At 39.8% G+C, this 24,157-nt stretch overlaps 1 long non-coding RNA gene across 1 annotated transcript in view; it reads right to left on the bottom strand.

Annotated features, from left to right (window-relative positions):
* Positions 1 to 1,372: 1,372 nt before the first annotated feature.
* Positions 1,373 to 24,157, bottom strand: part of LOC138141701 (uncharacterized) — a 72,055-nt gene continuing 49,270 nt past the window's right edge. Inside the window, exons 2-3 of the long non-coding RNA XR_011163236.1 lie at positions 6,765 to 6,823; positions 1,373 to 1,787 (exon numbers count right to left, since the gene is read on the bottom strand). This is a non-coding gene — a long non-coding RNA (uncharacterized lncRNA). The remainder of the gene's footprint in view (positions 1,788 to 6,764; positions 6,824 to 24,157) is intronic.

Below are 24,157 nucleotides of genomic sequence, written 5' to 3' on the forward strand. Positions count from 1 at the left end.
TAAATTCTGGCAACTCTTTGCAAGCTGAGAAGCCTTGAGGTATGCCCCATGGCTGGCTCTATATCTATTGTCCTCTATTCAGCCTAGTTGTAGGTGGAGGAGCTTATCCCTGGATGGGCTACAAGGTGAAATAATCAGCATGGCTTCATCAAGCAAGAACGGGGCCCACCACGCTAACCTTACATCCTTAGCATTACTGGGAATCAGGGGAATCCTGAAGATGTAGTTTACCTAAATTGTAGCACAGCATTTGACCAAATCTCTCATGCTATTCTTGTGGGAAAGATAAAAAAGATGTGAACTAGACAGCAAAAGATGGATTTGGGACAGGGTGAAAGGCCAGGCAAAAAGAACAGTCATTAATGGTCTCATGCTGACTTGGAGGTTTCCAGTGGAATGCCCCAGGGGTCTGTGTGTTGCCCTGTGCTACTATTCAACACTTATATTCATGATTTGGATAAAGGCAGAGATGGCATGCTTATCAAATTATGCAAAAAGCCCTTGACAGGCTAGACTAAAAATAAAGGTAGTCTTACATCTGGATTTTTAAAAATCTAGTATTTCACTAGTACAAAAAGTCCAATCAATTGAAGTCAACAAACACTTATTAAGTGCCCTTTGTTTGATAACCACTGCACTAAATGCCAGGGATATTTTAAAAAAGGCCAAACCAGTGCCTGCCCTTCTGGAGCTTACAATCTAATGGGGGAGAAAATATACTACACAGGGGAGATGTGGTTAGATGACATCTTGTACATAAAAGGGCTGATCATTTTAGAGGACTTCAAATTCAATGTGAATTAAGAGCATCATCCACAGCAGCCCAAACAAGCTAATGAGATATCAAGCTTTAATGTCTTTCTTGCTTAGTTGATTAGTCATGTCTGCCTCTTTGTGACCCCATTTGGGGTTCTCTTGTCCAAGATCCTAGAATGATTTGCCATCTCCTTCTCCAGCTCATTTTACAGATAGGGAGACTGAGGCAAACAGGGTGAAGTGACTTGCCCAAAGTCATACAGATAGTGTCTGAAGCTGGATTTGGACTCAGGTCTTCCTGATTCCAGGCCCAGTGCTCTATCCACTGCTCCACTTAGCTGCCTAAGCTTTATTAAAAAAGAGGCATTGTTACTAAGGGGAAGGCAATGAGAGTTCCACTGTACTTGACCCTGGTCAGATCACTTCTGGAATACTGGGTTCAATTGTGAGTATGCCATTTGATAAACTAGAGGGTGTCCAGAAGAGGACCAACAAAATGGTAAAGAAGCTTGGATGAGTTCAAGGACATGGGGATTCTTAGAAGACTCAGAGAAGACAAGGTTCAAGTATTCGAAATGCTATGATTTGAAAAAGAGATTTTATTTGCGCTGTTTGACCCCAAAGGCCCAGAACTAGGAACAATGTCAATCAGTTGATCAAAAAGCATTTATTAAACACTTATTAGAGCATCATCGGACACAACGCTAAGCATTGGGCATACAAATACAAACAGGAAGAAAAATAGTCTCTGCCCTCAAGGAGCTAACATTCTAAGGGTGGAAACTGATGGGGGCGGGGCAGGTGCACAAAGCACTGGCTTGGTAAGGAAAGTCTTGAGTACAGGCTGGAGAGGAACGCAGACATTCTCTGGCCTGGCCAGCTTCCTTAAGCAGAGGTTCTGGGTAGAGCCGTCCAATCAGAGGGCCGCAGGGGTGGGTGCTACTTCCAGTGTGTGAATTCCAGGGCTGGACTGAGCTTCTAAGATGAAGAAGAGGACTCTGGGGCGCGGGGAAGAAAATCCGGAGTACAGCCTGGAGAGGAATGAATTCCACAATGGGTAGAAATCGCAGAGAAGCAAATTTAGTTTTTTCCTGTTTCCTATCAACCAACAGTTTCATACTTGGTATAGATTTTTAATTAAATTTTATTTTTTAATGAAGAAAAATTGGTTTTCTCTTCCCCCTCCCCCCTCACCATAGAAAATAAGAAAAAGAAGAATGACACCTTTGTAACAAATACGTATAGTGGAGCAAAACAAATTCCCATGTTGGCCATATCTAAAAACATATGTCTCATCCTGGACCCTGAGTGCATGACCTCCCTCTCACAACACAGGGAGCATGATTCTTCACCAGCTGATTCTCTGCAGTTGTGGTTGGTCACTGCATTGAACTAGAGTTCTAATGGACTGCTTAACTTGTTAGTTTTTTACAGTATTATTATATAAATTGTTCATCTGGCTCTGTTCACTTCACTCTGTGTCATGTCATACAAGTCTTCCCAGGTAGATTTAGTCTTGATGTCAGGAAACAAGAGGTATCCCAAAGAGACATACACTATCTTGGAAGGTTTCCCTCACACTGGAGATTTCCACACAAAAGCCAGATGACCACTTGTTGGGTATGCTTAGACCCAAAACCACGTATTAGGTTTTAAAGTTTGCAGTCATGGAAAAACATAATTACAGATCCTTAATTACAGACTTAATTAAAGAATATCAATATGCTGGCAGCATGATATAGTGGATGGAAGAACAACTTTGTGGTCAGGAAGAACTGAGTTCAAGACTTGCCTCTGAAAGATACAAAATTAGTGACAACGGACAAGCCATTTAACCTCTCAATGGCCATCTAGGACTCTAAATTATTAAGGTGTTTCCTATCTGTATCGGTGAAAGTAGTTTCTGCATTGGGAAAAGCCCACATTGATAAAATCAGAGGTCAAGAATATCCCTCCCAAATATACTTAATGGAGGGGGCAGCTAGGTGGCACAGTAGTTCAAATCCAGCCTCAGACACTTGACACACTTACTAGCCGTGTGACTTTGGGCAAGTCACTTAACCCCAATTGCCCTCCAAAAAGCAGAAAAGAATATTCCTCCCAAATATACATAAAGGAGGGGGTGGCTAGGTGGCTCAGTGAATAGAGCACTGGCCCTGGAGTCAGGAGGGCCAAATATACATAATGTTAGTAATTTTCCAAAGGTATCACTTCTACCAAATTTCTCACTCTCATAAAATCTCTGTGAGGTAAAATAGGGGTGGTATGAAACTGAGAGAGTAAGTGACCTACCCACAGTGTCTCTTATTAATCTACTGCTGACACCCAATGCAAGACTTACAGCAAATTAACGTGTTCTACTACAATTCCAGTTCATCAGGATGCAAAGAGTAATATTTCCTTTGCATCGTGTGGGATTTTCACCTGTTTCACAGCTACAAAGATGCTTACTCAAAGTAATATTGGACCCAAGAGATTTTGAACTTAATGTTTGTGAGGACTATACCTGGAAAGAAAATAAGCTGTTAGAAGAAGGGAAAGGAGTTGCCATGCCATGAACAACTTCTCCATCATTGATACATAGATTTAAAATGGAAAAGTCACACTGAAAATCTTTTTTTCCAATTCAAAGTGTATCATATAATAATTATCAGAATTTTGTCCTGTTGGTACAAAAACAATATTGCAAGAGCTAATAAAAAATTCTCCATATCCAAACAACCTGGTTTCCTGTTTCTGTGAAACTCTTTCCCACTTTTTTGTCTATAATGTGATTTTTCTTTGGGGGCTTTTACTCTTCAAAATCGAGATTGGAATTCCACAGCAGCAGTTCCAAAATCTAAGGACCATGGACACCGCTGGTCTCTTTTCATGCAGAGCACCTAGTCAACTATGTGGCACATAGGAAGTCAAATACCTGCTTAACAGAGAATTGAGTTGTCTTATAATAGTAAAATATCGATTAACCCACATGTTTGAGGAGTTTCTGGTTTCAATTCTTATGGAAAATTCTTTCTAACAAGTCTGTCCTTTTTCCTATTTTATTGAGCATAGTGTCGGGAATCAGGCCTCATGGGTGTGAACAGAAATTCTCCATTTCTAGATTTGTAGAAGGAGAAACAGAAAGGATGGTGGGGTTGGTCAGGATATATGGGCTGAGGCTTGAAAACTGTTGTTGGGTATTTCGTTATCTTACTCAAGTCACTGACATCAGCTTGTTTTCTTATCATTTGCCTCCTTTTTCTAAAAGCAGAAACCACTGAAGAAGTCAGGTTAAAATCAAAGAATGTTAGAGCTAGAGGAGCCCTTAGAAATCATCATAAAGTTATTCAGCAGCCAAGGCAGTGCTTGACCTCAAGGATGCTGACTCCTGGAAGTCAGTGCTTTTCACTCCATATCAAACTGAGTGGGCCCTGCTAGTGCTATCCTGGTGAATTGAGGTTTTGCTCTACAGTGGCAAATGTCCAAACACTTTCTCCACTGCAACCTCCCAGCTCTCTGAAACCTACACGATTACTGAATCCCAGAAATAATATTTGCTGTAAAATACTCAACAATAATTCAAGATAAATGCAAGGGTTTCCTTTCCTTAATTGACTGGCTAATGTTTCCAATCAACAAACAATTACTAAGCGTCTACTGTGTTTCAGGCCCTGTGCTAGAAGCTGGGGATACAAAGACAAAAATGAAAGAGTCCCTGCCCTCAAGGAGCTTATATCATATCAGGAGGAGACAAAATAAATAGGAGGAAACTTATACAAACTGATGCTGAGTGAGAAGAGCTGAACCAGGAGAAATCTGTACACAATTACAGACACAACGTATGTGTGATGACCAACTTTGATAGACTGGACTCTTCTTAGCAATGCAGGGTTATAAGTCAACTCCAAAAGACTCAGGATGGGGAGAGATGTCTACATTCAGAGAAAGAACTAGAAAGAACTGAGTTTGAATGCAGATTGAAGCAAACTACCTGCTCTCTTTCTTGTTTAGTTTTGTCTCCTCTTTCCCATTGTTCATTCCATCCGATACAATCCTTCTTTATAACCTGACTAATGTCTAATGTAAAACTTTTTGCAGATCCTATACTTGATTGTATGCTGCCATGGGAGGGGGGAGGGGAGGGAGGGAGAGAAAATGTGAAACTCAAGGAATTATGGAATTGAATCCTGTAAACTAAAAGTAAACAAACAAATTAATAAAGACCAAAAAATTAAAAACAAATAAATAGGAGGAAATTACAGGGTATGGCATTAGGAGTTGGAGAGGTGGGCAAAAAAGGTTCACATAAAAGTTGCTATTTCTGCTAAGACTTGAAGCACAGGATTCTAGATGGAATGAGAAGAAAGTATATTCCAGGCACCAGAGACAGAGGTGAGAGGTCATGTGCAAAGGACAAGAAGGCCAATTTGACCAGACTACTGAATGCAGAAAGGGGGAAAACATGAGGTTGTGCCACAGGACCACTTCTACCATGGTTGCCTCATACTATTCTCCAACATGGGTGAGGAAAAGTGGATAAAGCCAGGACTTGATTGTTCCAGGGTTAGGGTAAGGCTCAAACTACATCTTACTTGGGGCAGCTTCCTGGATGCCTTTGACTTCCTTCATCTCTGCCTGTTGCAATCCTGAAGTGAAATCTCACTTCTCCCTTGAAGCCTGTCCTGAGCTCACCAAATGAAAATGATTATGACTACTCCCTTCCCAAACATTCTGAGAGAACTTGGTAGAGTATAAGCAACTTGAGGACAAAAATGTTTTCGATTTGGGCTTTGTATCCACAGTGCCTAGCACACAGGAAGTGCTTATTAGTGCTAACACACTGACTGATCTCTCCTTTTCCCCAATCACATTCCTCCTTTTATCATACTTATGTACCTGTTGTTTCCTCTTTCCCTCCCACTGGATTATTAGCACCTTGAGAATAGGGATTCTGTGACATTTTTCATCTTCATATACCAAAATCCAAGGACAGTGCTTTGTATATAGTAGGCAATTAGTAAATATTTGTTGGACTTAATTGGATTCCATTCTACATTGGGTTGACACAGTCATGGTCAGATCAAGTAAACATGCAGTTGACAATTTGTAAAGATTTTTTTTGTTTCAGAACCCGTGTACCAAACCAGTTAAGTCTATAAGAGTGCATGGTAGGAAATATCTAGAAGAGAATGAGCTTTTCCTACCATTCTTCAACTTATTTTTTACTCCAAAGCTTTCCTGGCACTTCTGGTGCCCTCTGACATCTAAAGTCGCTACAAATCAGTAGTTAGTGGCCAGGGCAGGAAGAAACCATGAAGGCAGGCAGCCATCACCTCTACACCACACCAGCCACTTAGCCATACTGTTAGCAAAGTGGGGCCATGTCACTTAACTTTGTGTACAGTATAGAAACACACACACACACACACACACACACACACACACACCCAAGGGAACAAGAAAAGTACAAGTCAGCAATCACATCATCAAATTCCCTTTCAAAACTGTTTTATGTGAAGGTTGAAAAAAACATTGAATGAAATAATGGCACGCATGTTCAATCAAACATTCTTTGTGAAGTTCATTAATGTTCTACCTCCCTGAAAATACATTTATAATCTAACAAAGTCAAGTTTGTGTTTCCACTTAATTTATAATAATATCCTTACACAGCTTTAATAACATTGATATATGATGGGAGGTACATTGTGTAACAACAGAAGTCGAAATAAGAGCATTCATGTTATTTCTACTTCCCTTTCAAACTAGTCAGATGAAGAGAGATTCACTGTGCCTCAGTCTATACTCTGGTCTTGCTTGCGAACATTCTTCCACACAAACCCTCAGTCTGATCTGAGAAGAGACAGCATGGTCCAGTGAAGTGAATGCTAGCTACAGAGTCGGGTTTGGTGTGAGACCCATAGGAGTCACACCATCCCAAGAGAATTCCAAAAAAGAAACTGATGAGAAGAAAACAAATGGGCCCCAAATGGAACAAATTTGTATACATTTCCACAATCACTTACTTTCATCATTGGTGGAAGATGAGCCATATTTGGATGCTACCGTCCCAGTTCCTGATATGCTATATGGGGAAAGAAAAATGGCATTTAGGAGAATAAAGGTAGAAAGAATAGTTGGACCAAACCAAATATATACTGAGGAAACATTCATATGAAGTAACATAATCTTGAAATTATTCAGGTTTTACCAGATATTTCTGGAGCACCTAGGTAGTGCTATAGTGGTTAGAGTGCTGGGTCTGGAGTTAGGAAGACTCATTTTCCTGAGTTCAAATCTGGTCTCAGACACTTACTAGCAAGTTGCTGGGCAAGTCACATCACCCTGTTTGCCTCAGCTTCCTCATCTGTAAATTGAAGTGGAGAAGGAAATGGCAAATCACTCCAGTATCTTTGGCAAGAAAACCCCAAACAGGGTCATGAGCATTCAGAAATGACTGAAAATTGACTGAACAAGAAATAACAAAAAAGATATTTCTGGGTGATAATAAGACCAAAGTAATGGGGAAAATCACAGATCATGCTAAGTAACTTCATCAGGAACCAAGGGACCATCAATAATTACTATATGCCTACTTTCACATCTTTATAAAAAGTTTTCAAAATGTTCTACATGCATATAAAGGGTATCCTCAGTAAAAGTATGAGCAAGAAAGAGGCATTTTTTTTTAGAAAATGATATTCCACAGCAAATTACATCTTTGCAATCACACAGTTGAATGAAATCCTTCTTCCAGAACTGCATTTAGTTGTTGATTACAGAAAACATTTGACTAAGTAGAGAAAAATATAGTCTTTAAGGCTCTCCTCCATAAGAGTCCCTCATGCATATGTTAAGATAATATAAGATTCCTGTGTAAACAGAACCACAAAGAACTCTGTTTAGTGACCCTCCAATTATTTAATAAAAAGCAAAACATAAAACCAGAAGTCTTCTGCACATCAAGGAGGTTTGTCACTGTCATGGAGGACATTTTGTACAGGCTCTCAATAAAGAGAGAATTCCTTTAATTGATGGGGTTCTATAATCTGCTTGCAGGTGATATTGACCTGATTTTATCAGATCTTGGAACATCATAGGGCATCATCAATGAGCTCTGTGCTTATTCAAAAGAAATGAGTCTAATAACTCACATGAAAACAAGGAAATGAATAAAAATGCCTATTGGCCAGCCAATAACATGCAGTTACCCCAATCCGTTAGTCCATATCAGCACATCTATTTGGGATGGGCACTGCAAATGGGCAAGGAATGGAAAAGAAGGAAGAGAGTGGGGATTGTATTTGGGATACGGGAGAGCACCTTTAATGATTGCTAGCCACACCTAAGCACGAACACCCATCTTTTCAAAACAAATGTTCCAATGACATTCTCTAGGGGGTGCTGCAGTGCACAGACCCATCTTCCTGAGTTCAAATCTGGTCTCAGATACCTACTAGGCTGAGGTTGTTTCGTGTGTGTCTTTGTACCTCAAGCACCTAGCATAGTGATAAGCACCTAGTAGGTATGTAAAAAAGCCCGTTGAATGAATGAAAGAATCTACTCCTAAGTAGCACTTAGACATTGTAAGAGGAGAGCCAAGATTGGAAAAGAAAATGAGCCAGCCATAAGAGTAAGGGAGGCCACCAGGTGTACAGCCATCGGTGGCACTGGGATTAATAAATTAAATATTAAACAGCTAGAGGAAAGCCTCCAGAATTTAGAATCAATCCCCTATTGAGAACTTAAAGGGATGCATGGATAAGAACTGCAAAGAGACATCTATGGTTCACAGATTCACTAGTATATCAAGTAAGCAATCATGGAGGAAAGCATCTGTGTCCTACACACTAGCAATAAAAACTACAGAATATGAAGAAAAATTTACACTGAAAAACATATGTAGGCTACATATACATTATCTCCTTTGATCCTTATAATACTATAATCCCCACTACACAGATGAGGAAACTGAGCCTCAAGCAAATGGCTTGCCTCTGGTCACCCTGCTTGTGAAAGATATGAACCTATATCTTCCTAACTCCAAGTCCAACAATCCACCTACAACAAGGATTATTTATAAATGAGCATTTTTTGTCATATGGTCCATGTGAATATATGTGTATGCGTATATGAAGGAATGAAAAAGCATTTATTAAGTACTTTCTATGTGTCAGGCACAATAGTAAGCAAAGGGGTACAAATAGAAGCAAGCAAGATGGACGCTGCCCTTGAGGAGCTTATAGTCTAATGGGGAAAGGCAATCTACACTGGGAACTGGAGACAGAAGAGGGGGCTGGATGAGGGTTCTCACAGTGGCATGGTTTGGAGCTGGCTGAGAAATGGCCTTATGTGTAATCATTATAGGCTCAGGGGAGGGAGTAGGCCTGTGATTTCACTGCTCTAGGTAATTCCCCATATGGAAACTTCCCCTTCCAAAGCAGGGCAAAATCTTCTCTGCACCTTCCAGACCTGGTGGGTGGCTGACTTCAGAGCACTGTGAGGTTAAGTCGCTCGCCCAGGGTCACAGAGCCAGGGTATGTCTTGGAATTAAGGCTGGCCCTCTTTCCACCATGCCATGCTGCCTCTTGTTACCATTATACCACTTTTTCAAATACACTACTGAAAAGTATTTGTGTCATATTTTCTATGAAGTGACTATCATAGATAATGGATTCTCTTCTACAACAGGCTAAGACTGTGTCTCTCCAGTGCCAAAACAATGTCAATTCAGTGGGAAGCTGCCAACCCGGCTGTTTGGCAAACACAAATAAAACAACCAGTTGGTTGAAATGTTCACTTTTAACCGACTGTTATAGCACCATACAGACACAACCTACAATACTCATGTTTAACCCAGGCAGCTCAAAATGGAGTAAGGAAATTAATTTGACAAAAGAAACAAGAAACAGGCCACAGCAGCTATGTGAAGTATTAGAAAATAAGGAAAGAGAATCAGCAGGGTTAGATTGTCACATAGTAGCATCTCCCCACAGGAGACACTTGCACCCCCGTCATTTTCTGCCTTGTACAATGATCAAAGGGAATCCTGGGATAATTGATTTAGAGCTGGAAAGGATCTTAAAGGCCAGTGAGTCTAACTCATAATTTCCTAGATGATAACTGAGGGCCAGAGAAACAAAGTTACTTGCCCAAGGTCACATAGATACCCGTGTTTCCCCGATAATAAGACACTGTGTTATTATTTTTTTTGGAAAGAAAAACACCAGAGGGCTTATTTTTAGGGGAGGGCTTATGTTGTCCTGCCTCAGCTCTCCTCCGCGGCACTGCTCTCAATGGCACCAGCAAGCAAATCACTGGGAAAGAACAGGATGACGCGCTCACTGCTGCAGCTCTGATTGGATGCAGCTCAGAGCGCGGTGTGCATTTCACGGGGGGGGGGGGGGGGGGGGGGACGGTGCATACAGAGGGTACCGTAATGTAGTGTGTAGCGCAGGGGATCACTTTCACTACAGTAGCAATCTCAATAGGGCTTATTTTGGGGGGAGGGCTTATTTTAGAGGAATCTTACACAGTAAGGGGAGGGCTTATTTTCGGGATAGGTCTTATTATCGGGGAAACACGATAGTAAGTAACAGCTAGGATTTACACTGTGGATTTCTGACTCAACATCCTGCATTCTTTCTACTGATGAACTTTTTAATGAAATTGGGGTTAATATCATGATTGATAATAGTTGGCATGGCTGTCTGGACTAGTCATTGAGTAAGAAAAAAGCAAAGAAAGTACCCTTTCAGAAAACATCCCTTGTGTCCAATTCAAACATTTATTCAAATCTGTTCTATGTTCAGTGCTTTGTACTATGTATTGGGGATACAAAGTTGAATAATTTTCAGGATGTCTCTAGTCTGAAGTCTCTACTAGGAAGATCACCTCCATGTCCTCCCCACTGGAAAATTAAACTCCACCCCTTGAGCCACTCTGGGCTATAATATGCCAGTTTGGGCCTTATCTTACTGAGATCCAGGAACTTCCTGGACATTACGACTGATGTCACCAAGCATGCCCCCTTTCCTATTCCCTACTGTTGTCTTTCCCCATTAGTAGAGATTTTTAAAAGAGAAAAAGGTCCTCTCTGCAAAAGTACTTATGGTAACAAAGAACTAGAAACCAAGGGCATACCCATTAATTGGGAAATGACTAAACAAATTATGGGATACTATAATACTATTGGAAACGAGAAAGGGGACCGTTTTAGAAGATATGCATGAACTGAGGCAGTGAGAACAGAACCAGGAGGACAATTTATACTATCGTAACAAAATTATTAAAAAAAACAAACTTTGCAAGATTTAAAAATGTGATAAACACAAAGATCAACCAAATTCTATACGAGCAATGATAATGCTACTCACTTCCCAACAAAGAAGTATGGACATAGTCAATACAGGAATTTATTTTCCTAATTATGCATACTTATTATAAGGGGTTCTTTTCTTTTTTCAGTGGGGGGAAAAGGGGCAAAATCAATGCTTATTAATAAAAAATTAATCTTTTTTTATAAGAATGTGATATCCTTGAGGTCAAGGGCTATCCAGCATACTTTTATTTGTGTCTGTAATATTTAAGACAGCGCCTTAAACATTGTGAGAGCTTAATAAATGCTGTATCTAGCTATCTAGCTATCTATAATAGTCTCCAGCTTCAAGGAACTTAACACTCTAATAAAGAGAAAAGACATGTATACAAATAAAGTGTGCTACAAAGTGGAACATACTAAATGATAGCTGTCAAAAGAGAAAGGAATGAAATATGAAATGGGGGCTATGAAAAAGGAACCTCATTCCTAAGAAATCATTATGACTCACACAGCAGTAGAAAAATTACCCTAAATCCTATTTTCTAATTGCTACTTTCTTCCAATAAAGAAATATTGCTTCAAACCAATACACAGTTCTAGCCATTTAAGGACATATCTAGTGACTCTCCAAAGTCAACAAGCATTTATTACTTTTATTCCACCTTGACAATTCCCTTGGCACCCTGGAGTAGACTCCATTCCAATGTTCTCCTTTCCTGATTGGGAACTGTTTGCTTGGACCACTATTTCAGAAGGAGTTGGGCAATATCACATAGCACCTGTGACTCCACCCTCCCGACTTCTTTTCCTCTTCTTTGACGGTTGCCTCATCCCTCAGGAAGGTTTTCCTTCTTTCTTTCCTTCTCCCCTACCCCAATTCTCAGCTACCCTTTAGGTGTCTTCCCCGTCCTTGAGGACAGGGACTGTCTGGCTTACTTGTATTTTTATCCTCCATGCTCAGCACCATGCCTGGCTCATAGTAAGGACTTAGTAACTATTTTATTGCTATAGCTATGTATTTATATACAGCCCCTATAAATAAAAGTGTGTTTGACTGTTTAATTAACAGTTGTAAAATGAAACATTTAGGAAAAACAACTGAATTTTACACCAAAGTTACGGGAACTTCAGTATTATTTTCCCAGGCAACCACCTGAATGGCTTTGTAGTTGCTTGAGAGGACAGAAGAAACCAAGGGGACTTGAGGCATAGAATCATTCTTGAGGCCTGGGACTTAAAAACAAAGACTACATGGAGTTTAACCTTTCCACTCAGTGACAATCTTAGGGGAGAGATATCTCCTTGGAATATGGACAAAGTTATCAGACCAGTAGATGAGGGGTTCTTAACCTTCTGTGTATGTGTGTGTGTGTGTTGTGGATTCATCTGGCTGTCAGGCCCATGGACCCCTCAGAATAATATTTTAAGTGCTAATATAAAATACATTGTATTATAAATGCAACCAACTATGTTTTTTAAAAAAAACAAGTTCATATCCACTCATCCTAAACCCAATAGCCTTAAGAATAACCAAGCTTCCTGCCCAGTGCCTTCAGCTATCCTGGAAAGCACCCTCTGTGGAGATGCAACCTAGCCCTGCTCCCACAGGGGCTACAGCTATATACTGAGCACCCAGAAAAGGAAGCTCTTGGGACTGTCAAATGGTTCAACACCAGAAACTGATGGGATTTTGTCAGTGGAATTGACAGTAAAGATGAGGCATTAACAGCTGCTTTGCCAGTGCCCTCTGGGGACCCTGGGACTTTTCCATCTGACTTGCATATGAAAACGCCCTACGTATTGGGGCTTCTAGATATGAGAATATGAGCTTTTGGAGGGGAGGAGTTGAACACCTCATTCACTCATTCATTCATTTTTCTCCTAACAGAAAGTTTCCCATATTCTAATGAATGTGATAATATAACAAGTATGTATCTGAATAATAAACTTAACATTTGTACATCATTTAGAAGTTGCTTTGACCTAGTATTTTTAAAGTGATTAACTTGATTACTATTTTTTTTACAATTTATACTTAAAACTTTATTTTCCCCTTATTAAGAATGTTTACATTGATTTCATTTAAATTTCCCAGCAGATTACCAAAATGAAAAACACATTTAGCTTTATATCAGCAGACTTAATTAAAATGAATGAAAGATGCCAGAGGTCTCTGGGAGAAATTTAACACATGACGAACTTACATGTAAGAGCATTTCACTGGTTAAATGTTCAATTAAAAAGGCTTATTTTGATTTGTTAATGATGATGTTTAGTAATTGGTTGCAAACTATTATAGATTATGACTGTTATCAGAAAGGAAGCATTTCATGGGAAAATAGTTGAAAAATTAGAATGTCTATACTTTTCCCAACAATCTCTTTTCATTTAATAAAACCTGTAAGCCAAATCCTTGTGCTCACATAAAGAAACGTATTTCAGTGTATGAAATAAGCCAATTACATAAACTTTGGTATGGGTTCTTGGGAACAGAACATGTGAGTATCCAGAAGGCCTATGAATGAATTTCAGAAGATCTGGGAGCTTTTTTTTAATATATTGGTAAATGTATTTCATTATAACAGATTTCCTCTGTAATCTTATGTATTCGGATTTTAGGCATCTAACGTCATCATTCTGAGATTGTGCGGGGGTACAGGCTTTACCAGATTCTCCCAGAAGAGGTGAAGTACCTGTGCTCTATAGCCCTGTATAGAGGGATAGCATGAGCTATCCTATGAGCACAGGCCATACTCACTCTGACAAAATCCCAGATCATGCAGGGAATCACCATTCACCTAAGTTACTGTAGCCCCGCCACGAAGGGTACAAGTTCTACATTTTGTAATATGGGACACTACAAGGTTAACTGAAGTCACTAGCTCAATTAAAATAAAAGGCAAGAAGAGGCAATGTGGTGTATTGGAAAGTCCACTGTACCAGGAACAAAGACAAATTAGAGTCCTGGCCCAGATCTACTCAATGATGATGATATTTATATAGCTTTTTTATGGTTTCCAAAGCTCTTTTATATCTATTATCTCATTTGATCCTTACAATCACCCTGGAAAGCATCTACTGTTATTATCACTACTTTATAGATGAGGAAATTGAGACTTCAGGAGGTCAAGTAACTTGCAGAGGGTCATACAGTTAGGTAAGTGTCTCAGGTAGGAGTCATACCCATGTCTTCCCTCCAAGCCCAATACTCTACCCTCTATGGCACCCTGCTGTCTTGGTGTAAGCACTTGAGCAGGTCTCTTCCTCTCTTTTTGTCTCAGTCTTCTCATGTGTAAAATGAAGGGGTGTGGCTAAATGGTCTTTAAGGTCCTTGGCAGCAATAAAATTCTCAGATTCCAAGCTCTTCTGCTGTTAGACTCTTCCTCTCTATGAAGCAGGTACATTTTGGCATCAGTAAGCTAAAGATTGGAAGTCATGGTGTACTTACAAAGGCACTCCCTTCCGAGTTCTTAACCTTACTCATGTACTCATTATGCAACCTAGAAACTAGTACAAAAGCTGTTTCCACTTGTAGGTTTGAATGAGTTTCAGAAATCTTTCCTCTATCTTCTTTAAAACAAGCTATGACATTCATTCCCAGAGTCCAAGGTAGCAAATGGAAAATCTGCTTGATTTTATATCGCTACAGCGACAAAGACACTGTTGTAACATCACGCATCCTCCCTCCAGATGAGTACCAGTGCATTTGTAGGCTAGAGAGGATAAGAGAGCTCACCAAAGCCTGATGGGTGAGGAACAAACGCTATGAACATACACGCAAACGTTCATCTCTTTCCTGAGATTTTCTTGGAAAACTTCTAATGCCTAGAGCCAGACAGAGCAGGGAGCGGCGGAACTTCACCGCACAAAGGGGATTCAATTTGTTTTCGTCTGTGAACTCATCTTCTTTATCCAGCACAAGCCAACATTGAAGTCACAGGTTCTTTGAACTCCATCATTTGTATACTATCATCATTGAGGATATGAACATTGCTCTAGTCAAAAGAAGTTGTGGTTTATTGTCTAACGTGTGCTCCATCTGCTGGCTGGCTGGCCACACAACAACAAAGAACCCTGAGTATACAGTACAGTAGTACTAGTAATGAATTTCACTGTCGTTCATCATGCTAAGTGACGTTGGGCAGGATATTAAAATAATAAAGGCTTAGAATATCTAACTCAATTTCCTGATATCAGAACATCTTGGCAGTCACATTTTGGTCTGATCTGTTTTTGTTAATGTCTTAATGGTACAAAAATAGAGATTTTGTCATCCATGTGGTAACTTTTGGAAGAAAATGTTTGTAATCATGGCATGGATGGTTGGTATTATAAATCTATACAGATATTTCAAAAATATTGATATTCCCACTACATTCTGCCTTGTATTTCCACCTCCCCTCCTTTGGAGATCAGTTTCACAGATGCACACTAATTCACTTTCTCTGTTACCTCTTTGGGCTCTATCTGACTACCAGTTTCACATAATTGCTTCTGTGAAAAAGTAACTAGCCTTTCCCATCCTCCTGATAAGGACTTCTCCACTCCCAAAGGATAATTCATCTTAGAAGAAAGTGAAGGTTATCAAAGGCAGCCACTTTCTTCCCCAGTTGATTACTATTATTCTTGTGTATTTTATACCTGCAAGTGATGAAGGAAGAGCGATTGTGGCCCAATCATGAATTGCTGATTGTTCCTCCTGGCTAACCCTAAATGCACTAACCTAGGGCTGTTCTTCAGCTACTACTCTTTGTGGCTATTTTCTGGCCCCAAGGGACAGTGGAGGAAAAAAAACAGACCTGCTTCATCCCTGATATTTTTGATAAAGACAACTACCAAGAGAAGACTGTCTTTTAAGAAATAAGAAAATTTGAAGGATTATATCTAACACAAAGTATGCTGCCAATCACTACATTTTGTTTTCCCAATAAATTCCCAATACAAGAAATTTATTGTGAAAAAGCAAAACAGAGCTCAGGTATCTCATGATAAATTTGTTTGAACACTACAAGGCCTACATGTAATGGGCATTACGTACTCAATTTGCTCTGGGGTCCTCAACTTAAAGCAGCAAAAGGATCAGTTACTGAATTAATTCATGTAATCTTAATAATAATATATATTAGTTAAACTGGAATGTAAAATCACAGAGGAACGACCTAAATGCTACTAAAGGTGTGCTTGGGCTTTAAGATTAAATTATTAAAATTAAAAAATTAAATCAAATTCTGGAGTGCGTTTTCAAGGGCATGCAAATTAGCAGTTTGGTGAAGAAACAATTTGCTCTGTCTCAAGACCTAGCAATGAGTGAGGCTGAGAGACAGACAGACTTCCTACTATATTTGCTTTCATCGTCTGAGGGTATACAAACAAACAGCAGCACATCCAGCCTCTCCTCCAATGCCCAGCCAAAAGGCATTAGCAAGGTAAGCAACATTCAGTGTCCATAGAACTGCTTTAGAAATTCTCTTTCCATAAGAGAGCACCAGTCCAAATTTGGTCAGATTGGGCCCATCTACCACCCACCAGTTTCCACAAAGATTCTGTCAGGAGACGGACAGCAAAACCGTTTCTGCATTTGGCAACCATGAAAAGCCCAACAGAAAGGACAAGGAGGCTGAAAAGCTCTCTGAAATCAGGGTTCCTTTTTGGGAAAAGTCAAATTAGGAGCAAAAGGAAAAACAGCAGCGACTAACATATATGTAATATGACTGATGGACTGAAACTTCAAAGCATCTCTTGGTGAGCTATTAGCAAAGAAAAGCATGGAGCTCACTGTTCTAATATTGTAGGAAAGTTAAAATGAAATAGAGAGGGAAATTTCATTGGAAAGGAAGAATTTTAAACAGACTTATCAGAGAGAGTAAGGGAAGAAGAGGGAGAGGGCCATGACCTTGAGAGTGTGCAAAGAGTACTGACCTCCAAATCAAAGGGTCTCTCTTCAGCCACACAGGCTCTGTAACCCTAGGCAAGACACTTAACCTCACGGTATTCCTGACAATTAACTCTCTAAGACCAAATATTATAGGCCTGCATTTGTAGATGTAATTCTTCTCTAGGAATTCTTCTCTATTCCAATGAAATGAGAGTCTAGTCCCATTCCCCTCCTTACTGCCACCTCTATTCCCCCCACCTCAATTCTTCCCACTTCTTACCACCAAAAAGAAGACCACAACTTGTCAGCAGACTTGACACACTAAAAAATGTGGTCAGCAATAAGAGAACCAAACCCTTTGGAGCTTAAAATGGTAGGGGGATGGGGAAGGGGAGGTCCCTTTTTTTCAAAAAGCCAAAGATTGTAAATGGCCTATTGGTAAGAATTTAAACTCCTTAGAAACTGAGGCTCAGAGAAGTTAATTCACTTCCCCAAGGTTACAGAGCTAACAAGTGTAGGAGCTGGGATTCAAACCCAGGTCTCTCTTGACTCTAACTCCAGCACTCTTCCTACTAAATCATGCTACCAAAGAAGCAAGAACAAAGTGAATAATAGACACTTTCTTTTATTGTTTCTAAATATGGTTTTAGTTCATACCTTAAATATTCAGGATTTTATCCACATAGGTATCCCTGCCACTTACGGAGAGTACAACCTATCCATGTAATGTATCCATTCTCGCTCCAGTTGCAATGGCCAAAACCAATTCATCCTCTCTGATAAGACTGGTGGCCTTCGACTCTAGATGACCTACTCTATACTCCGCTGATCCCCAGTGGCCTGCTTGCTATTCAGCACACACAACACTACATCTCCTATCTTTGTCCATTATGCCTGGAATATTCTCCCTCCTTACCTTCATCTCCTGGAGTCCCTGCTTTCCTTCAAGACTCAGCTTAAGCATGTGTCCCATTAAGATGATAAGATCATCCAAGATTCTTTACTCAATAAAGGAATAAAACAGGGAACTAGAATAGTAATTCTCTAAGAGGGTGAGGTCCCCACAACTCTCATGTTGGCAAATGATCCTGTGCTAATTGCATCAGGCACTGAAACATTGTAAAACCTCCTAAAAGCAGCCCATAATTACTCAGAGCAGTTTGGCCTGACCATTGGCATAGACAAAAACAATGTGGATGAAGAATGCCTATTATCCTATGACAAAAAGCTGGCTGAACAGCCCCTAGGGCTGGGTCATCAATACATAATCTTGGATAGACACTGTAGGAAGAAAGTAAACTGGACCCATAACCGAAGAGGAGTAAGAGAATAGGCTGAAATGCATTTAGGAAACTACACAGTTCTTTTAGTGACCTCAGGCTTCTCCCTGACACAACATAACAAGGTCCTATCTTTTTAATATAAATATTCTTACAATGAAGTTATATAGATGGTAAGCATGGAATACTATTTTCAAGTAATCAAGACTGAGGGTCACCCAGAAGGCAAGTCCCAAGGTAGGCTGTAACATGTTACCCATAATGAATGGCACACACAAAGCAACATCAAAAGTAACATCAAAAAATATATATATCACCACAGTAGGGGGTGACCTGGTGACATAGTAAGAGTAAGGGACAACAGACGAATATTCTGCAAGCCCTACTAGCACCCATATCAGATCAAGAGACATACAGGAAGGCTTCCAGCACATAGAGTAAACTCTCTGTAGAGGATTTATAGATGAACATGGAAAAGAATAACCAAGATCACAGACTCACTGAAGCACTGAATATTATCTGTTCAAATATAAGGATAAGCAAGATATGGTCCTGGCTCTCAAGGAGCCTAGAATCTAGCAGGGATGAAAAGGAATTTATTTTATAAAATGAATATCATGTCATGCATGCTGTTATATGCACTTGTTATCTCCTCAATTAAAACCTAAATGACTGAGAAAAAATAAAATGAATATCATCTCTTCTATCAAACTTTAAGTTCCTTAAGGTGAGGGATTCTGTATCATTCATCATTTTGTTTTCTCCCCTAGTACCTAGAATGCTACTCTGCACATAGCAGGTATTTAATCAGCACTTATGTATATATGGGTCATAGATTTATAAAACTGAAGTTTACATATCAAATGCTCAGCTATGTCTGCATGCCATCCAGGAAAAGCAAATATATCTGAGACATTACCTATGCCAATCGCCACAACAATTGTTCCAAACTTTCCTAGAGCCCCTGAAGCTACCTTCTTCTGTATATATCACAATTATTTCCACTGAAGAGAACTCCTTAAAAAAACAGAATTGGCCACATGGATCAGAAGGTACAAAAGCTCACTGAAGAAAATAATTCCTTAAAAATTTGAATTTGGCAAGTGGAAACTAATGACAACACGAGACATCAAGAAACAATAAAACAAAATAAAAAGGATAAAAATAGAAGAAAATGTGAAATGTCTCATTGGAAAAACAACTGACCTGAAAAATAGATCCCGGAGAGATAATTGAAGAATTATTGAACTACCTGAAAGCCATGATCAAGAAGAGTTTAGACATCTTATTTCAAGAAATTATCAAGGAAAAATTATATTCTAGAATCACAGGGTAAAATAGAACTTGAAAGAATCTACTGATCACCTCTTCAAAGAGATCCCCAAAGGAAAACTCCCAGGAATATTATAGCCAAATTCCAGAGCTCCTAGGTCAAGAAGAAAATATTGCAAGCACCAGAAAGAAGCAATTCAAATATCATGGAACCACACCGAAGCTCACACAAGATTTAGAAGCTTATACATTAAAGGATCAGAGGGCTTAGACTATGATATTCTGGAGGGCAAAGGAGCTTCAATAACATTACTCTGTTTACATTCCCACAGAGGAGGATGATATCTGTAACTTCTAAGAATTTTATCATTATTAGGGCAGTTTAAATAAGCATACATAGACAGAAGACATGGGTGTGAGTTGAAATTGATGAGATGATATCTAAAAAATAAAATTAAGAGATGAGAAAGAGTAATTAACTGGAAGAAGGGGGAAAGGAGAGGTAGAATGTGGTAAATTATCTCAATAAAAGAGGTGCAAAAGAACTTTAACAGTGGAGGGGAAGATGATGGTGGTAAGGGAGAGCACTTGAACCTTACTCTCACCAGAAATGGCTCAAAGAGGGAATAACTTATAGATTCAGTTGGGTACAGAAATCTATCTTACCCTACAGGAAAGTAGAAGGGGATGGCATGAGGGGTGGGAGAAGGTAAGGAAGATCAGGGGAGATGGTAGTTAGATGCAAAATACTTTTGAGAACGAACCTCTTATGTTATCAGCTACTCTCATTTCCCCCAACTACAATTTCCAGAATTTGCTTAAAAATGAACTGTGCAACTGTGTTACTTTCTAGAAGTAAGCCTAGTGGTGCGCTATGCAATTAGACCACAAGAAGGAGACTGAAAATAACATCACAGTAACCATTCTGATAATATGAAATGGAGCAATCATTTTATCATAAAGATATGCAGAGGCAAAGAGATGCAGTATCTGAACTCTAAAATGACCCTGGAAACTGAGAGAACTCTATTATATCTTTTATCTTCCCAATCTACATTCCTGCTTCCTCCATTCAAAAGATGCTAGCTTGGGAGATCAGACAAGGCATAATGAAAAAAAAAGCTAAGAATAAGGTAGAAGCACCCTAGTTGAAGTGGTCGCCAGTCTGGATCTGGTCCAAATATAAGTTATCCATAAAGTCATCAGACTCTGTGTAACTCTTTGGCCTTTGAAAAAATTGAGGGAGAAGAAGCAGGACCTCCCCGATGCTCTGGCTTCCACCTTCCCCAATCCATGTAAGAAGGGGACTCTAAACAAACCTTGGAGCTGCAGAACCCAGAAAATGACACAGAGAAGCTAACCTCCCACTGAGGACAGCCCGGCAGGCCGGCAGGAATCCAGCTCAGCTATCTGGGAGCTGAGCCCAGCCCCATGCAGAGGCTTTAGCTGCAGGGCAGGCCTCACCAGCCTCGGGCCAGAGGGACTCAAGATCAGCAGCAGCTGGGGCCATTTCCAGATTTATCAATACATAGATGCGAAGGACAAAGTAAGAGGTCAGTGCAGTCTGGACTTTGGGACCCAGTGAGTGGGAGTGCTTGGCTTTTGCCCCCGGGGCAAGAAGCCGCTGAGATGCCAGCACAGCCAGCCAGCGCCACGTGGCAGCTTCAGCTCCTGGCCTGAAGAGTGTAGGGAGACCAAGCACCAGTCTGAGGGGTAATTGCTCTTGCTTTAACCTTCTTGGATCTGGATTGCAGTCTAGGGTAGAGGTACTGGGGTGTGTGTCCAGCTTGCCAGACAGAGCATGTGGAGACCTCAGAGAGGGCACCCATCTAATACCTCTGGCAGCTGAGAAAACCCCAGAGTTTGGGACAAAAGCTCCCCTATCTGGTGGTGGAGTCCTAATGTGGCAAAAAGCCCAGGGGTCAAGTGACTGAGGGGCGACATGACCAGGGAAAGGAAACAAAGCAGACAGAAGATTCCAACATTACACTCCTATTTTGGGGACAAAAAGGCAGCAAAGCATGGAACAGGAGGAAGATAGTGAAGTCAGAAATTCTGCACCAAAAGCTTCAAAGGAAAATACGAGCTGGTTACAGGCCATAGAGGACCTTAAGAAGCAGATAAGAGAAGTGGAGGAAAAATTGGGAAGAGAAATGAGAACAAGGCAAGAAAATTACGAAATGAGAGTCAACAGCCTGACTGAGGAAAATCACAACTTAAAAAACAAGACTAACTCAAATGGAAAAAAAGTCTCAAAAAGGCAATGAGGAGAAGAATTCCTTAAAAAGGAGAATTTGCCAGATGGAAAAAGAATCTCAAAAGCTCAATGAGGAGAATCATTGCTTCAGAATTAGACTGGAGCAAATGGAAGCTAATGACTTTGTGAGCCATCAAGATGCTGTTAAACAGATCCAAACAAATGAAAGAATAGAAAGCAATGTGAAATATCTCATGGGAAAAACCACTGACCTGAAAAATAGACCAAAGCAAGAACCTAGAAATCATCCTACAAGAAGTTCTCAAAGAAAACAGCCCTGATGTTTTAGAACCAGAGGGCAAAATAGAGCTTGAAAGAATCCACTGATCACCTCCTGAAAAAGATCCCAAAAAGAAAACTCCTAGGAATATTATAGCCAGGTTCCAGAATTCCCAGATTAAGGAGAGAATATTACAAGCATCCAGGAAGAAACAATTTGAATATTGTGGAAACACAATCAGGATAACCCAGGATCTGGCAGCTTCTACACTGAGGGATCGAAGGGCATGGAATATGATATTCCGGAGGTCAAAGGAGCTGGGATTAAAACCAGGAGTCACCTACCCAGCAAAACTGAGTATCATGTTTCGGAGGAAAATATGGTCATTCAGTGGAATAGAGGACTTTCAAGCAATCTTGATGAAAAAAACAGAGCTGAATAGAAAATTTGACATTCAGATACAAGAATCAAGAGAAGCATGAGAAGGTAAACAGGGAAAAGAAATCATAAGGAACTTATCAAAGTTGAACTATTAACATTCCTACATGGAAAAACAATAGTTGTAAATTATGAAACTTTTCTCAGTAGTTGAAGGGAATATATATATATATATATATATATGTGTGTGTGTGTGTGTGTGTGTGTGTGTGTCTATATGTGAGGGTATATGAGCATATGAATACATATGTGAATGTGTGTATATATGTTTACAGGTATACTTAGATAGAGGGCACAGGACCAATTTAACAGGAAGGGATGATACTTAAAAGGTGAAATTAAGAGGTGAGAGAGGAATATAATGAGAGGAGATGGGGAGAGACAGAATGGGGTAAACTATCTTATATAGAAGAGGGAAGGGAAAATGGTTACAATGGAGGGGAAGAATAGGAAGGCAAAAGGGAATGATGGGTAAACCCTATTCCCATTGAATTTGGCTTGGGGAGAGAATGAAATACACACTAAATAGGGTATCTCACCCTCTAGGAGAGAAGGGGGGAAGGGGATGAGAGGGGGGATGATGGAAGGTAGGGGAGGCTGGGGGGGAGGGAAGTTGGAAGCACCTACTTTTGAAAAGGGACGGGATCAAAGCAGAGAATAGAACAAGTGGGAGGTGGGATAGGAGGGAGGGAAATATAGTTAGTCTTTTACAATATATCTACTATGTTACTGTTTTGCATTAGCCACACATGTACAACCTATAGTGAACTGCTTATCTTCTCAGTAAGGGTGGGTGACAAGGGAGGAAGGGAATGAATCCAGAATTCAAAGTTTTAAAATCAAATATTCAAATATACTATTATTACTATTTTACATGTAATTGGGAAATAAGATATACAGGCACTGGGGCATAGAGATCCACTGGAAAAGTCGAAAGGGGTATGGGAGAAAATATGGGAGAGAGCAGTTTAGAAGAGGGGATATCCTGTGGGACTGCTATTTCGGGGCAGTGGGTAGGGGAAAAATGGAGAGAAAATTTGTAACTCAAAATCTGGCAGAAATGAATGATGTAAATCAGAAGTTAATAAAGCATTTGAAAAAAACAAAGAAAAAATTGAGAAGGCTGCAATTCTCTTATACATCTCATCAAGACCACTCTATGGTTCTTTATTGATCCTGAAGACATAGAAATGTCATGAATTTGAATTAAATATAAGTGACATAGTTGAGGAAAAATGGTAACAGCTAAGTGGTTTAGTACCCTGGACTTGCAAACAGGAAGTCTTTACCCAAAATTTCATTTTAGACACTTCATAGCTGTGGCACCCTTGCCAAGTCATATTCAACTGTTTCACCCTCAGTCACCCTTTGTCAAATGGGTACAATAATGGTAATAACATTGGTGTGTTTCTAAAGCTGATTGCATGCAATTTAAAACCTTCTGCATAGATAAAAATTAATGCACCTTGTATATAAATCAAGGTGGTCAAATAGGAAAAAAAATCTTTGTGTCAAATTTCTCTAATAAGGGTTTTTGGTACCCAAGATATAAAAACAACAGATCTACCTATAAAAGCAGGTCATTCTCTATGGGATAAGTGGTCAGGAGATATGAACAAACATTTCTGAAAAGAAATGCAAACTATTAACAACCACAGGACAGAATGCTCCAAATCACTAATAAGAGAAATGCAATCCAAAACAACCTTGAGGTTTCACCTCATTCCTAGCAAATTGGTAAAAATGACAAAACATG

Source organism: Petaurus breviceps, unplaced genomic scaffold (assembly GCF_028583685.1).
Source record: "Petaurus breviceps papuanus isolate PSGF00001 unplaced genomic scaffold, PetGlider_PUasm1.0 90459, whole genome shotgun sequence".
Lineage (NCBI taxonomy): Eukaryota > Metazoa > Chordata > Mammalia > Diprotodontia > Petauridae > Petaurus > Petaurus breviceps.